We start from the raw sequence: 15,313 nt of genomic DNA on the forward strand, positions 1-15,313 counted from the left end.
GGTTTTTTCATGTCTCTCTTCTCATTTGTGTTCTCCCTAAGTGATAACATCCATTTACCAAATTGTAGTTTTAGAGAATTGTTTTCTCTGTTGAGCCTGTGCCCTAACTTCCAATTCCCTTATGGATATTTCCATTTACATAGCTCTTAAACTCAGCATGCCAAAAGAAAGCTCCTTGGGCAAGTTTGCTAATCCTGTATTTCCTGTCTCAGGAAATGCTGTCACAATACGGACAAGCCAGAGGGCTTCTACTTCAATAAAGCATAAAGGTCCAAGGAGACTTGCACAATTACTATCATAGGGATAGGTGCTGGGATGAAGAAAACAAAGACGTATCTTAGAGTAGGCGGCAGAAAATGGACCCTTTTAATGTGACAGAGAATGTATATCCTGCTTTGGGAGTTCTGAGGAAGGAAACCTAACCAAACCTTAGATGGAAAGATTCAAGATGAAGGAAGAAATTACTAGCAAGCTATATATTTATATAGTAAGAATTTGTATTATGGGCTGAATTGTTTTCCCCCTACACACTCAGAGGTTGAAGTTCTCATCTCCAGTACTTCAGAATGTGACTGTACTTGGAGTCTTTAAAGAGATAATTACTTTTAAATGAGGTTATTAGAGTGAGCCCTAACCCAATATGACTGATGTCCTTAGAAGAAGAGGAAATTTGGACACAGATGGGTAGAGATGTGAAGACAATGTGAAGACACAGGGAGAAACAGCCATCTACAAACCATCAACCTTGTCAATAGTTTGATCTTGAATTTCCAGCCTTCAGAACTGTGAGGAAGTATTGTATAATCCACACAGTCTGTAGCACTTTGTTATGGTAGCTCTAAAGAACTAACGTATTCTGATTTCTTTTTCAAAATAAAGGTAAGACCTTTCTAAGCAGAGGGAAGAGAGTATCCAAAACAAGTAACCATAAAAGATCATCGCTTACTTGTGAAACTATAGTAGTTCAGTATGGCCAGATTACTGGGCATGCAATGGGGAAGAGATGTGGGGAATTTGGGGGAATGAGGTTTGAAAAAGAGGGGGAGGCCAGATTACAATGGGCCTCATGTACCAAATTAAAATAGTGAAAATTGAGGGTGAAGATGTTCTGAAATTAAAGAAAGTCTCAAGTTAGCTCCAGCTAATCAAAATTTAACATTGGTGTGCAATTCTTAGGGTTTTGTCTAATCCAGTCTTACATGTTAATACTTTTATTTTATAATGACTAATTTTCAATTGGCTGCTAGATGAGAACAGCTTTTAATGAACTACAGGAATCCTTATCTCTCATATGATGTTTATTCCCCCTGAGCATCTAAATATCTATTCATTGAATTTTATGTCAGTGTTCTTTCCTGCACTCTATTCTAAGCTTTAAACATTTTTTCTTTCCAGTGTTTATGTTTTAACAATATCTAGCATTTGTCATAGCAAGGGTGTTGAGTTTGTGCTTATACAAGCTGTATTTAGCTAGAATATAATTACTTTTAGAAGTCAATATTTCTATTTCTTGTCTTAATATTTATTTTTCTTTTTTTAAAATTATGATTAATTTTCCATATCTAAGGCATGGATAGTTTACCTTTCTTGTCCTTTTTCAGTCTCCTTATTACCTTTCATTGCTTGACTCTCCCATAGATAGAACAGAATTGTAATGCCTAATAAAATAAGGGATAAGCTCCATGAAGGCAGAAGCCCTGACCCACCTGTTTATTGGTATGTTCCAGTGCCTGACATATCATTGATAACAAATATATTTTAAAGGAAAAATACAGTTTGCTCACAGCCTTCTATCAACAAATCCTTATAAGATAGTTGTTTTTAAATTAGAGAAGTACCTAAAAATCTCCTGGGTTTCTAGTATACATGCATGCTAGTACCTTCCCACACCAAATATGGATTTGGGATAAGGAGGTGGAGGGATCTAGGCATAAGTACTGTGCAATGGAAAACTTCCAATATTGTTTTGATATCCATTACTAATGAGGAGGGCAGAAGTTGTTATTACTTTCATCTCAGGTAAATTCCTCCTGACCTAGGTGCAAGGATGAAGAAATATGTTAGGTAGTAAGTGAAATGTTTTGGAGGAGGATTTTGCCTAGAGCCTTTCAACCCAGTCTTCTGCTGCTTGTACTATTCCTAAAACCTGGTTTCCATTGAGATCAATGTCCTGTGTAGTCTTAAAAAAATGGTGGCTCTGGAAGGATGGGAAAACCAATAAATTTAGAATCAGGGTTTTTATTGCAAGCTTTTGTACTTCTTGGGTTTGAGATCTCAATCAAAATAGTTTGCTCTCTGAACTTCAGTCTCCTCATTTGTAAGAAGGAAGTAATGATGTCTACAGCTGACCTTTGAACAATGTGGGGGTTGGGGTGCCGACCCTCTGAGGAGTCCTCAATCCCCATATAATTTATAGTCAGCCCTCCATATCTGAGGTTCCTCTTCATTCCCGGTTCTGCATCTGTAGATTCAACCAATTGCTGATGTGTAGTACTGTATTATTTACTATTGAAAAACATCTTCATCTAAGTGGATCCACATAGTTCAAACCTGCTTTGGTCAAGGATCAACTGTATCTGAAAAATAAGTAAGCATCAGCATTTGAGGAATTAATTATTTTGATTAACTTTTATACTTGAAGAATACCATTACTACTGTGAAACTTAAGGCATGCATTTTGTTTTAAAGAAATAACCAAGTGTCATTTATAGAAAAAAGAAGTGTAAAGTTTTTAATAATAGACTTCAAGAGTTCGCTGTCCTCCTAACTGTAATTACTGCTAATTGATTTCTCCTCTTATAACTGAAATCAAGGACATAGCTACAGTGCCTTCTAGCAGCTCTTTTCCAAACTGCCTCTTCAGGACACCGCAGATCTCTCAGCTATGTCTTTTATAGCTTTCATATTATCAAGGGGGTGGTTTTCCATTCTTAGAGACTCCCCCCCCCCATGTCTTTCTAAAGGAACTTTCCATTCTAAACAACTGAAACCATGTAAGCTAGTTTGCTCATAACATGAGAAAATGAGAGAGTACTGGATGACTATGAGGCTCAAGGACAAAAGGTGCTCTTGGGCCTCATATTGAATCAAGAATAACAAAGTTACAGGAGCAGAGGACTACCATAAAGCACCAATATCCTACATATTTGGGGTGCTTTGAAATGATAACTTCTGTTTAAAATAAGGAATAGATAAAAGAAAACAGAAATTGGTACATAAAAAGCAAGGAGGGCTTATAAAGTCCTGTCTCTGGCTTTCAAGCTATAAACACTGACATGCTTCACATTTTTATTTTAAAATTTACTTTGAATTTTTTTGTTTAAAATTAATATGGAGTTCCCTGGTAGCTCAGTGGGATAAGGATCTGGTGTTGTCCCTGCTGTGGTTTGGGTCATTGCTCTGGCTCCAGTCTCTGCTGTGGTGCACGTTCAATTCTTGGTCCCAGAATCTTCCACATGCCACAGGCATGGCCAAAACTAACTAACTAACTAAAATAACATTACTTAAATACTGGAAAAATAGTAAAAAATAAATACCCCCCGTATTTTTATCATCTTAGCACAATAACTGTCTTTTAGAGTATGTTTTCTTATGCATTTTTCCTCTGTGGTTACAAACATGACAGTAGGTAAGCTTGGTCAGACGTTGGAGTTGGGGCACCCATAGGAATTCCTTTCTTTGTGACACTGAAATGTAGATACTAGAATTTAAATTTATAATTTCTTTCTGAGTCTGCTCTAACCTACCAGTGAACCAGCCATTCATGCTTGGCTGATGTGCTATGAATTCTTATGAAGGGTGAAGGGAATGGTATCGCGGGAGCTGATGTAGAAAGAGTATCAGCCTATTGGGACACCTACTCCAGGATTCCAGATGGTACTGGGCAAGGCCAGAGAGTGTCCACAGAGTAGCTGGCAGTGGAATTTCCCAGGGTCTTAGAGAAATGTGCATGGAAAACAGTGCCACCGTCAGCCATTGAAGATACGTAGAGTAAAAACTTTAAATAGACATTTATGTAAAAAATAAGAGAGAAAAATGTGAGATATAAGGGTAAATCCAGCAGGCCCAGTATATGACAGACGTTCTAGAAAAAAGAAGAGATATGGCAGAAAAAAAATTACCAAAGACATAAAAGGAAACATCCAAAATTAGAAGACAGAAGAAAGACAAAAGTATAAAGATAAAAAGAACGCATAAAGTTCAAAACAGAGCATGAGAAAAAAAATGACTAATATGGACATATATTCCCATGAGATTCAGTTACTTCTAGGAAAAAAGACAATCCCAATATCAATAGTTTTTTTAAAAATATAGCTCTATAACACTGGCAATTCAACTCACACAAAATAATTTAAGCTTCATAATGAAAACAAGTTAAGGGATGTTTTACCAAATCTTTAAATCTTATTCTCTATGGTAGAAAAATTATTCATGCTTGCTTCATTATAATATAATGGTTGAACTTCTGTCTCTGTCTGCTTCTCTTTAACACCAATGGTAAGGGATGTGGGAGGTGTGGTGCTTCTCGTTTTCTGTAATTAAAAAGTCTAGTCCTTATGATGGAGCATGATAATGTTAGAAAAAAAAATGTATACATGTATGTGTAACTGGGTCACCTTGCTGTACAGTAGAAAATTGAAAGAACTCTGTAAACCAGCTATAATGGAAAAAATAAAAATCATTATAAAAAAATAAAAAAGAAAAAGATAGCTCCTTACTATCAAAATAGAAAATAAATAGGACTTCATTGAAAACCAACCAATAAACAATTTTGACTAATATTTCTCTCTTATAATTCTAGGTCTTTCTGTACACTGTCCTACAGAAAAAGAGCTAATTAATTAAGAACCCAATAAAGAGAAGGGAGTCCCCCGCCTAGTTGGCCAAGAAGTTTCCTAAAATTTTTTTTTTGTCTTTTTGCCATTTCTTTGGCCGCTCCTGCGGCATATGGAGGTTCCCAGGCTAGGGGTCCAATCGGAGCTGTAGCCACCAGCCTATATCAGAGCCAGAGCCACAGCAACACAGGATCCGAACCGCGTCTGTGACCTACACCACAGCTCACGGCAACGCTGGATCGTTAACCCACTGAGCAAGGGCAGGGACCGAACCCGCAACCTCATGGTTCCTAGTCGGATTCGTTAACCACTGCGCCACGACGGGAACTCCCCTAAAATATTTTTATATCTTCCTTGTTTTTTACTTTCCTCCCTAGCAGCTAGTCCCATTTTTTCAAGTTCCAATTAAGATAGTCTTGTATCAGTCGTATTCTGTTTCTCACCACTCATGTCTCTTGGATGCAAGATCAGAATGATATTTATGATACCCGGGATTCAAACTCCTGATGCCTCAGCATAACTGCCCTTGGCTTCCTGAAAGAATCAAGTGAGCTTAAACATTCTTTTTTTTGTTTGGTTGTTTTTTTTTGTTTGTTTTTGTTTGTTTTTTGTTTTCTTTTTAGGGCAACCACACAACGTGGCGTATGGAGGTTCCCAGGCTAGGGGTCAAATCTGAGCTACAGCTGCTGGCCTACACCGATGCCACAGCAAAGCCAGATCTGAGATACGCCTTTGACCTACAGTACAGTTCATGGCAACACTGGATCCTTAACCCACTGAGTGAGACCAGGGATCAAATCTGTGTCCTTATGGATACTAGTCAGATTCGCTTCCACTGAAACACAATGGGAACTCAAGTGAGATTACATATTCTGAAATATTTGATAAGACCTTCAAAATATACTTTTCTGTTATTTTTTTTAATATGTGAGCAACTGTGCTTTTACTTATATAAATCTACACTTTACTAACATTTTTAAACATTTTAGTGAGACACAAAGCTGTAATTTTGACCACATAAAAAGGATTATCTTTCAAGCCAAAAAATTATCCTTATAACAATTTCCATTTAATAGTAGCATGTGGCATTTTTCTATTTAATAAAGAGGTATACTGATTAGGTATATAAGAGGTCTAAAATAAAATTATAATCACTTCTGTAAACCAAAATTGACAGAAAAATAATTCTTTATATTTTGGCTGACAGATTATACTCTGAAAAGTTGAATTTATGAGTAGCCTTCTACTGGGTTTCAATTACCAGGGAGTTCCTGGCATTCTAGTGGTTAGGATTCAGCCCTTTCACTGCTGTGGCCTAAGTTTGATCCCTGGTCTGGGAACTGAGAACCCACATCAAGCCACTGAATGCTACTGTCAAAAAAACCAAAACCCAGAAAACAATCAATTACCCTGTTGATGCAGACCAGCACAAGAGATTCTAAATACACATTGACTAGCTTTTCATGCCCTTAAATAGATCTTTGGGCTATCAGCAAAAGGTTGAGTAGGCAGCTCCAAGCTCCTGTCTCTACACAAACACTGAAAACAAGCAGAAACTGACAGAATGAACTTAGTCAGACCTTCAGAAAACAGTCAAAATTTTACAGCTTCCAGGTGAATGCTGAATCAAGCTTTGTGGCATTTTTACTTCTCATTGCCCAACCCTCTCCCTAGCTTGGTGGTGTTCTTAAAGATGGCAGCCCACCTACCCAGTATAAGACTCTGGCTTCTGGTTCCATAGGGAACAGAGCAGATTTAATTGGCAAAATATTGTGTTTATTTGTTCTAAGCTGTCTGGGGGCTGCCTGAGACAGTAACGCAAGATCTCTGGTTTGCCTAACTTGGAACTCACTCAGGGTGGAAAAGGGACCAGCATTGCTCGGAAATATTATAAGATGACAAACAACCCACAGTCACCTGGGGCTAAAGATGACAGATAAGACACAGCAAACTGACTAAAGCTGGGGATATTTTATTTTGAGAAATCAGAGCATGGAAAATCTTCGATGTATATTAAGGAATTTAGAGAACCACACACTTGTCCAGGGAAGGTCAGATGCTCAGAAAAGACCATAGACAGTCGTAAACTTTTACCTCTGGCTGATCTCTAGTTTCAGTGCAAGCAAGAAGTGAAGTCTAAGTCAAAGTTTGTAAACAGACTGGCTGAAGAAGTGCCTCATCACAGAGCCAATCTGTAAACACAGGAAAAGGTTTTTTTTTTTTTTTTTTTTTTTTTTTTTTAGGAAAAGGATTTTTTTGTTTTTGTTTTTAGCTCCTAGTGTACATAGAAATTGCTGTCATAATACTAGCTGAACAAAAGCTAAAGGAATAAAGATTTCAGTGTCAACTCATAGAAATGGAATATTTTATATTAATTTGGAATTGTAAGGGGCCCCTGAATAACCAAAACAATCTCAAAAAAGGAAAGCAGGGCAACTCACATTTCCCAATTTTAAAACTTACTGCAAAGCTACATTAATCAAAACAATGTGGTATTAGCATAAGGCTAGACATATAGACCAATGGAATAGAATCAACTCTTTAGAAATAAGCCCATACATCTGTGGCCAATAGATTTTTAACAAAAGTGCCAAGACCATTCAATGGGTGAAGACTCATCTCTTCAATACATGGTGTGCAGACAACTGCATATCCACATTCAAAAGAATGAAGTTGGATCCCTACTTTGCATTATAAACACAAATTAACATGGGTCAATGTTTTTAACCATAAAATTATGAGAGGAAGATGTGGGGTAAATCTTTTTGACTCTGGATTTGTCAATGGATTCTCAGGTATGACATCAAAACAAAGAACGATAGAAGTAAAAATAGAAAAACTGGAATTCATCTCAATTAAAAACTTTTGTGGAGTTCCCATATATATATAGTAGTGTGCATATTTTAATTCCAATCTCCCAACTTATCTCTCTCTCCTCTCCCTTTTGGTAACCATGTTTTTTTTTGTTGTTGTTTTTGTTCGTTTGTTTGTTTGCTTTTGTCTTTTTGCCATTTCCAGGGCCGCTCCCGTGACCTATGGAGGTTCCCAGGCTACGGGTCTAATCAGAGCTGTAGCCACCAGCCTACACCAGAGCCACAGCAACACAGGATCCGAGCCGCGTCTGCAACCTACACCGCAGCTCACAGCAACGCTGGATTCCCAACCCACTGAGCAAGGCCAGGGATCAAACCTGCAGCCTCATGATTCCTAGTCGGATTCGTTAACCACTGAGCCATGACGGGAATTCCCTGTTTTTTGTTTGTTTTTTTTTTTCTATTTCTGCTTTGTAAATAAGTTCATTTGTATGCTTTTTTAGATTCTTTTTAGATTCTACGTATAAGCAATATCTTAGGATATTCGTCTGACTTCACTTAGTATGATAATCTCTAGGTCCATCCATGTTGCTGCAAATGGCATTATTTCATTCTTTTTTATGGGTGAGTAGTGTTTTGTTTTGCATATATAAATATGCACATCTCCACTTCTGCCCATTTTTTAATTGGGCTGTTTGTTGTTTGTTTGTTTTTATATTGAGCTGTATGAGCTGTTTGTATATTTTAGAGTTTAATCCCTCGTCAATCACATCATTTGCAAATATTTTCTGCAATTATGTAGGTTGTCCCTTTTTTTGTTTACAGTTTCCTTTGCTGTACAGAAGTTCGTAAGTTTAGTTAGGTCCCATATTATCCTTGCTGAATGTCTCATGATAATGAAACTTCTTTCTTCAGGAACAAATGCATCACCTGTTCCAATCACCTTGCATCTAACATGGTCTCTAGAAATGCCGCAGGGAGTATGAGGCAGGTTGTCATAAGGTGATTATTGATCTAGGGTTACCAAAATTGGTTTACAAATATCAAAGATAAAAGGACCTGGCATGAAATGCTTCTAAAGAATTAGCTTCCTCCCCTTTAAGTGAGCATAAAGTCAGTCTCTTTCCATGCCACCATGATTCCATAATTGGCAGGTGACAACACATGGTGGAGGGGGTTTTGAGGGGTATGTGAATGAGCCTAGGAAGACACAGGGTCTGGTTTTCCCTAAACATGTTTCATAGCATAAAATTTATAAAATAGAAATGTAAGGAATAAGTATTTCTAAATTGATAATTTTATGGATCTTCTTGCAAATAATAGTTTAGAGCTGATTGGTTCTGATGGAAAGTTACATAACTTTTGCCAGATTTCATATTTTATACCACTGTTAAGTCCTATGCTTAATCTCAGGATGTAGTAGACCCATTTCAGAAGTATTTTCTAAGTCCACTACTGAACCTTATCAGAAAGTGCTTGGTCCACCAGGGCCTTCAACTTCCTCCTTTGCTCCCAGGATAAGAGACGAGTAGTAATACAAATGAGTGGATGCTAGTTATTAATTAGGTACCAAGAGATTCTGACTAAAATTGACACAACCGGATGAGGAGTATAGGATTAAGTATATGTTTTAGAAGGCTTCTCTGGCTTAAATATAAGTTTTAGAAGGCTCCCCAAGCTGTTTCACATAGGCATACACTGAAAATGCTGTTTGTATGGCACTTTGAGGTAGATGGATGAGCCACTTTGATCTGAAAGTGAGCAGCCTAGAAGATCTGGCTGTCCTAGATCTGGTGACCCCGAGGGCCATGGAAGTAGAGATATCTGTATATTTGTTATATGTACATGGTACAACCACCATGCCTCAACTCACTGATGTAAAAGTTCTTATTAAAATTTATATGGAGAACTAAGGGGAGGCTTAAAAATAGTAGCATAATAAACCTTAGGAAGATACCACTTTACACACATTAGAATGAGTAAAATGAATAATAATGACAATAAAGTATTAGTGAGAAGGTAGAATAACTGGAAACTTCACAGATTGCTCACTGGTTTGTAAAAGTCTGCAACTCTGGAAAGCAGTTTGGCAGTTCCTTAAGGAGTTAAGAACCCTTTTCTGCTACAGCTTAATTGATGAAGACAGGGGCAAGACCAGCGTCCAGTGCCAGAACTTTGGGGATGGACGTGGGCCCTGTAGAAGAGCTGAATTTGGGGGTAAAGGAAGTGGATATTTTGTTTATTCAAGATATTTTAGACAAGTAATTTTGACAATGTGTGTTATGATGATTTTCAAGCTGAGCTTCTAGTTAAAAAGCAATGTTTTAGAGAGTGATTTCACTCAGATGACATAGGATTGGTGATAGAAGGAGATGAAGGTTGCAGCCTAATGTTCTTGATGTTTCTGGTGTTTATTGATGTCTAGTTCACATGGGAGCCAACTCGTAAAAGTAGAAAATTCTTAGAATATTATCAGTACATATAATAGACAGATTCTTTGGATTTAATTGAAAAAATAAAATAATAGTGTTTGCATTTTTTAAATTTGAAAGATAATTTATTCTATTCATTAAACCTTTAAATTCAATATACTGTAAATCTTGATGTTTAGGGAGCCTCTTCCACTGAGAAGTAGCAAATGTACATTTTTATTTCTGTGTGTAATATAACCTGTCAAACGTGATAGAAAGGCTCTGAATACAAAGGCTTTGGAAGTGTTTTGCTGCCACCTCATGGAATAAGTGGAATGTTTTTCATTATTCTTCAGTAGACAATTTTCCTTTTGCCTCACTGAACACTCATATAAAACTCTAATAATTATTTTAACAAAGACTTGAATTGCAAATAATTTTTTAAAGTTTATGTTAATTTTAACCTTATTGGTGTGTGTGTGTGTGTTTGTGTGTGTGTGTGTGTGTGTGTTGTGTGTATGTGTGTTCTGGTGGTGGTAATGCAGTGGGTATGGTAGAATATTAAAATGAGTTTGATTAATCAGGTTTTAATGTAAGCATCATAATTTGATTTCTATGCTTTCACTCGAGTTAAATTTACTAAAAATATTAAAGGTCTAGTGGTTTATTTATGAATGCTGATCTTTTTTGCTCAGTGAACTTCAGACAATTCAGATAAACCTACCAGTGAAATGAAGAATTAGCCATAATGTGAAAGAATGCTGGGGAACTAAACAGGAAAAGCATATATAAAAAGAAAAGTTGATTTTTTTTCTATTTATAATCTAATCTTACATTGTATTTAAGATATATAGGCAGGGATTGATTTTTTTCCCTCTTTTGTCCACTGATGAAGAATGCCTGTTACATTCTAAGTGTTGGGTAAATAGTGTTTATGTCAGTATATAAACTCTAGAAAATAAAGGAAAGAAAATCATCCATAATCTCACTCATAACATAAACATTAGTCTTTTGATGACACATAACTGTGTAATTTGTATTTCCCTAGACCCCTCTGTGCCCCTTCAGTAACCTGTGAGGGTTGCCAGAAGATTTGACTGCAAAATCTCTCATTTACAAGTCCTTCTGGGGGGTATTTTTCAAATCCCAGGAATCCTCCCCCATTAGCAGTTTTCCTTTGGGCTCTGGTATTTCTATACTCTCTCTGGAATTCTGAGGTATATTTTACCCACTATGTTAACATCCTTTTCCACTGAATCCATGGAATGTCTTCTCTATCCTATTCCTTCATGCTCCACAAAGCTATCACATCCAATTTTCTAAGATCATGTGACTACTTTAGGATAAAGGCAATTTTAGAAAAGAGTGATAAGGTTGAAAGGACCAAGGTTAAAGTCTTAGTTAACCTGAAGTTTCTCTTGAGTCCCACATGTTAAGGAATGTAAATATTTAGGGCTTCACAAGGATGAGACTTAATGAGCAGTGTCCATTCTACTTTCTACCTATGATTGTCTAGTCGTGTCTCCATTATAGCTTCATACACACCCTCCTTGACACTCTTCATCCAAAAATCTATCTTCTCTTGGAAAAACCACCACTTTCCACAGGAAAGGGCAGATCCACCAGGATCCGATACTCTGGGCTTCTGTCTTATGGATATCGAAGTTTGTTCATCACTGCCCAGACTCCAGGGGAACAGGCTTCAGTCTCCTAAGAAACAACGAGTGCAAGTCCTTCAATTAGAGTTTCCCTTTTAATCATTTCACAGTGAGAACTGTGGGTTTGCTGGTCTCTTTACTAGACTTACTACCTAAAGTACCTTTCCTCTTGACATTGATGTGGTATGAGATTGCTCCAGATATAGTATACTTGGTTACCCTCCCCATCCGGCCAAGTACTGTCCTGATTCTATCAGGAGGAAGAAACTTTCCTCTATCCTTCTAAGTTCTTCTGGCTGGTCTAAGATTTAAATTGACATGAGAGAGATTAACAGAAGCAGATCACACAAAGAGATCTGCATAAGAGAGAGCCCAGGAAATCTAACTCACCCAAAAGGCTGAAATTATCACCTTAAATACCACCTTCAGCTAAAGACAAAAGAGGATGTTGGTGGTAGTGGTTTGGGACCTCAAAGGGGAAGAAGTCACTTGGCAAGGAGATGGAGAAAAAACAAATATTTGGCAAACAGATGTTTGCTAAGCCATGCAGAGACACAGAAATGTTAACAAACAGACTTTGCTAGGTTCCTCCCTATCTACACACCTAGTCCCTATTTTAGATTTCTATGGTGATAGCTCCCTTCCTGGAACAACTCCTCTATCTACATTCACATTTTTTTAGGCAGTGAAGGGGAAAGTCAAAGTTTCTTCCTGAGTCTTTTTGGGCCTTGATTGCTTTCATCTCAAAATTACCTACATGCCAAAGAGATATTTTGGAGTGGCAGATTTTGCTACAATTCCTTTCCACTATGTGTCCCTAAAGGTTCCACTATATGGCTCCCATTCAACCCATTACATGTGAATTTTGCCTCAAAGCTCTGTGGTATAAGATAACTCATCCAAACCTCTTAGGTAAGTTATTTCCATCTAGCTTCTACCTGACATGGGAACTTCTGGGTCACTTCTCTGTTAGTCAGGATGCAAGGGGAAGATGCAGAAATGTCCAGCCCCATGTATCTAGACCCCTATCTCTGGCCTTTCTCTGTAAAGCTCCTCACAGTGTGAACTGGAGCACCAGCTCAGTTGCTCTCAGATTTGTTCTCAACTTATTTGGAATGTCTATAAATCCCAGTATTGAGGCACTGTTCAGGTATCTGCAGCTTCCTTACCTTAGACCTGCCTCATCTGAATTTTTCTCCTTACTTCCTGTATCTCTGATCCTACCACCTATCCTCTCCCCCGACATTCTCCTTCCCAATCAATCACCTGTTTGAAACCATTAGGCAGACATGAACTTCAGCATATTATGTGATATCCTAAATCTTCTCTGCTTATACCTTATAGAAAAATTTTATATTCGGACCTCTATCCTTGATATGCAAAGGCAAAATTTGGATTTTAGGACATTCTTTACCTCCCAACATAGCCTGACTTTCAAGAGTGTTCTCTTGCTGTAGACTCAAAAATTGAAATTTTGAGTTTCAAAGAGAAACCTTAACAACCTCTTTGTTCTAGGCCCTTGAGCCTTATGGACATTGAGCCTTATGCCTTTGCCTTTGCCTTAGTGGTAGAAGGAATGGCCTTTAAAAGAAAGAGAAAAATAGGATTAATACAAGGGAAAATACAATGTGAGGTGTTTCAAAATGGCTCTATTTTTAAAAAATTATTTATTGAAAACATTATTTATTTAAACATATTGAGGAAGGAGATGTTCCATATGAACAAGGTCTGGGAAATCCTTGTTATTATAGGTCCCTACTACTATGCTGAAGAAATGGGCAAAGTCCAGAAGAAGATCTGTTTGTAATGGACACTGCTGCTGTTACACGGAGAATAGCAAGGCCTGGTTTTCATTGTGTTGCTTTTGAACCACATTCAGACAGAAGATGTAGATGGAGGATAAAGGAGTATGGATGTGCAGCTAATTCTTCTTGCTCTCATTAAAATCATAAATACAACCCTAATTTGGAATATAAGTAAAACTTAGTGATAATATATTTACAACAACAATTTGTATTGGCATAGTACTTGACAAAGTATTTTCATTTAATTATGTCATATAAAACCTTCAAAACTTTTGAGTTAGAAGTTTTAAGTCCTGCTTCAGAGATGAGAAATAGAATCCAGGACCTATTAAGCAACTTCTCTCAAATGTGTAAATAATCAATGCCAGCTGATGAATGGTTTAATCCATCATACGCTAATACCTCTGCTAGTAAATGATATAAATAATAATAATAATAATAGTCCTATCTCTTTCCTGCAAGACAAACCTTCACCTTTTTGAAGGTCTTTGTTATGTGTCTGTCTTTTCTGGCTGTCAGATCCATCTTACTTTTGATAAGAAAGAGGGTAAAAAACTGGTAAAGAGGGAACAACCAAAGTGGGTGGAGGAGTTATTACCAAAGGAAGAAGAATATGTGTGTGTAGACCCAGGAAGTGAGTCCAGAAAGCCCACTTTGAAGACATTTGATTTATCTTAAAGTTATCTCTCTTGATTTTTCCCTCCATTAGATCCAGTCAAATAGAATCTTAGACTCAGAATTGAGAGTAAAAATTGCATATGTCAAACTAGTCAATGCTGGAATTCTATAATACCTACTAATGTGATAGTAAATATTTCACCACCAGGTCTTAAGGGAAAACAAAAGTGTTTTCTGATTTTTGTGGTGTAAATATTCCCCTGATGGCCAGTTTGAAGCTAATGAAATGATATCAGTGAACACAGAGTTTGGCAGAGTAGATGGTAATTATTTCTTGTGAGTTGGTACAAGCCAGTTTAACAAAACATTGATAGGTTGATTGCAACTCTAAAATCCTTCTGAGCCTTAGCTTTGAAGAGTCCTAGTGTCCAACATTACCATCCCACTACCTAACAGTTCTAATTATTATTGTTCTTTTCCTATCACGCTACTAAAATTATCTTTGTTCCACTTTGATTCTCTGAGTTCTCCCTGTTTACTTCCATCTTAAACTATCTCTTCTTTAGGATATGCGGATATTGATTCTTTGCTAATTGAATCTCTGTGTGTGTGTGTGTGTGTGTGTGTGTGTGTGTGTGTGTGTGTGTTTGTGGCATTTTTTACATACCATACCATTCTGATAACCCTGCCTTTGTAATAATTTACATTGCTAATGTTTCTTTACAAATATGATGTTTATATCTAACCATGTGACACAGTTCAGTGGAACTCTCATCTCCTTTTAGATAGATATTTCTAGTATAAATAAGGTTTTATTGCTTTTCTTTCTTTTTAATTAATTGATTTTTATACCCACATAACATAATTGGCTACTTTTGAGCTTGTGATCAACTACCAAAAATCCCCATTTTTTTTTTTTTTATGAGAATGGCTATTTATACGTCTTCCCTGTCCCAATCAACCAAACTACAGAAGGTTATTACAAAATGATCTACTTGTAGATCATCTAGTCCAAGCCCCTCATTTTATTTATTTTTTATTTTTGTCTTTTTCCAGGGTGGCACCCGCAGCATATGGAGGTTCCCAGGCTAGGGGTCTAATTGGAGCTACAGCTGCTGGCCACAGCCACAGCCACAGCAATGGCAGATCCAAGCTGCATCTGTGACCTACACC

Source organism: Sus scrofa, chromosome 18 (assembly GCF_000003025.6).
Source record: "Sus scrofa isolate TJ Tabasco breed Duroc chromosome 18, Sscrofa11.1, whole genome shotgun sequence".
NCBI classification, from domain to species: Eukaryota; Metazoa; Chordata; class Mammalia; order Artiodactyla; family Suidae; genus Sus; species Sus scrofa.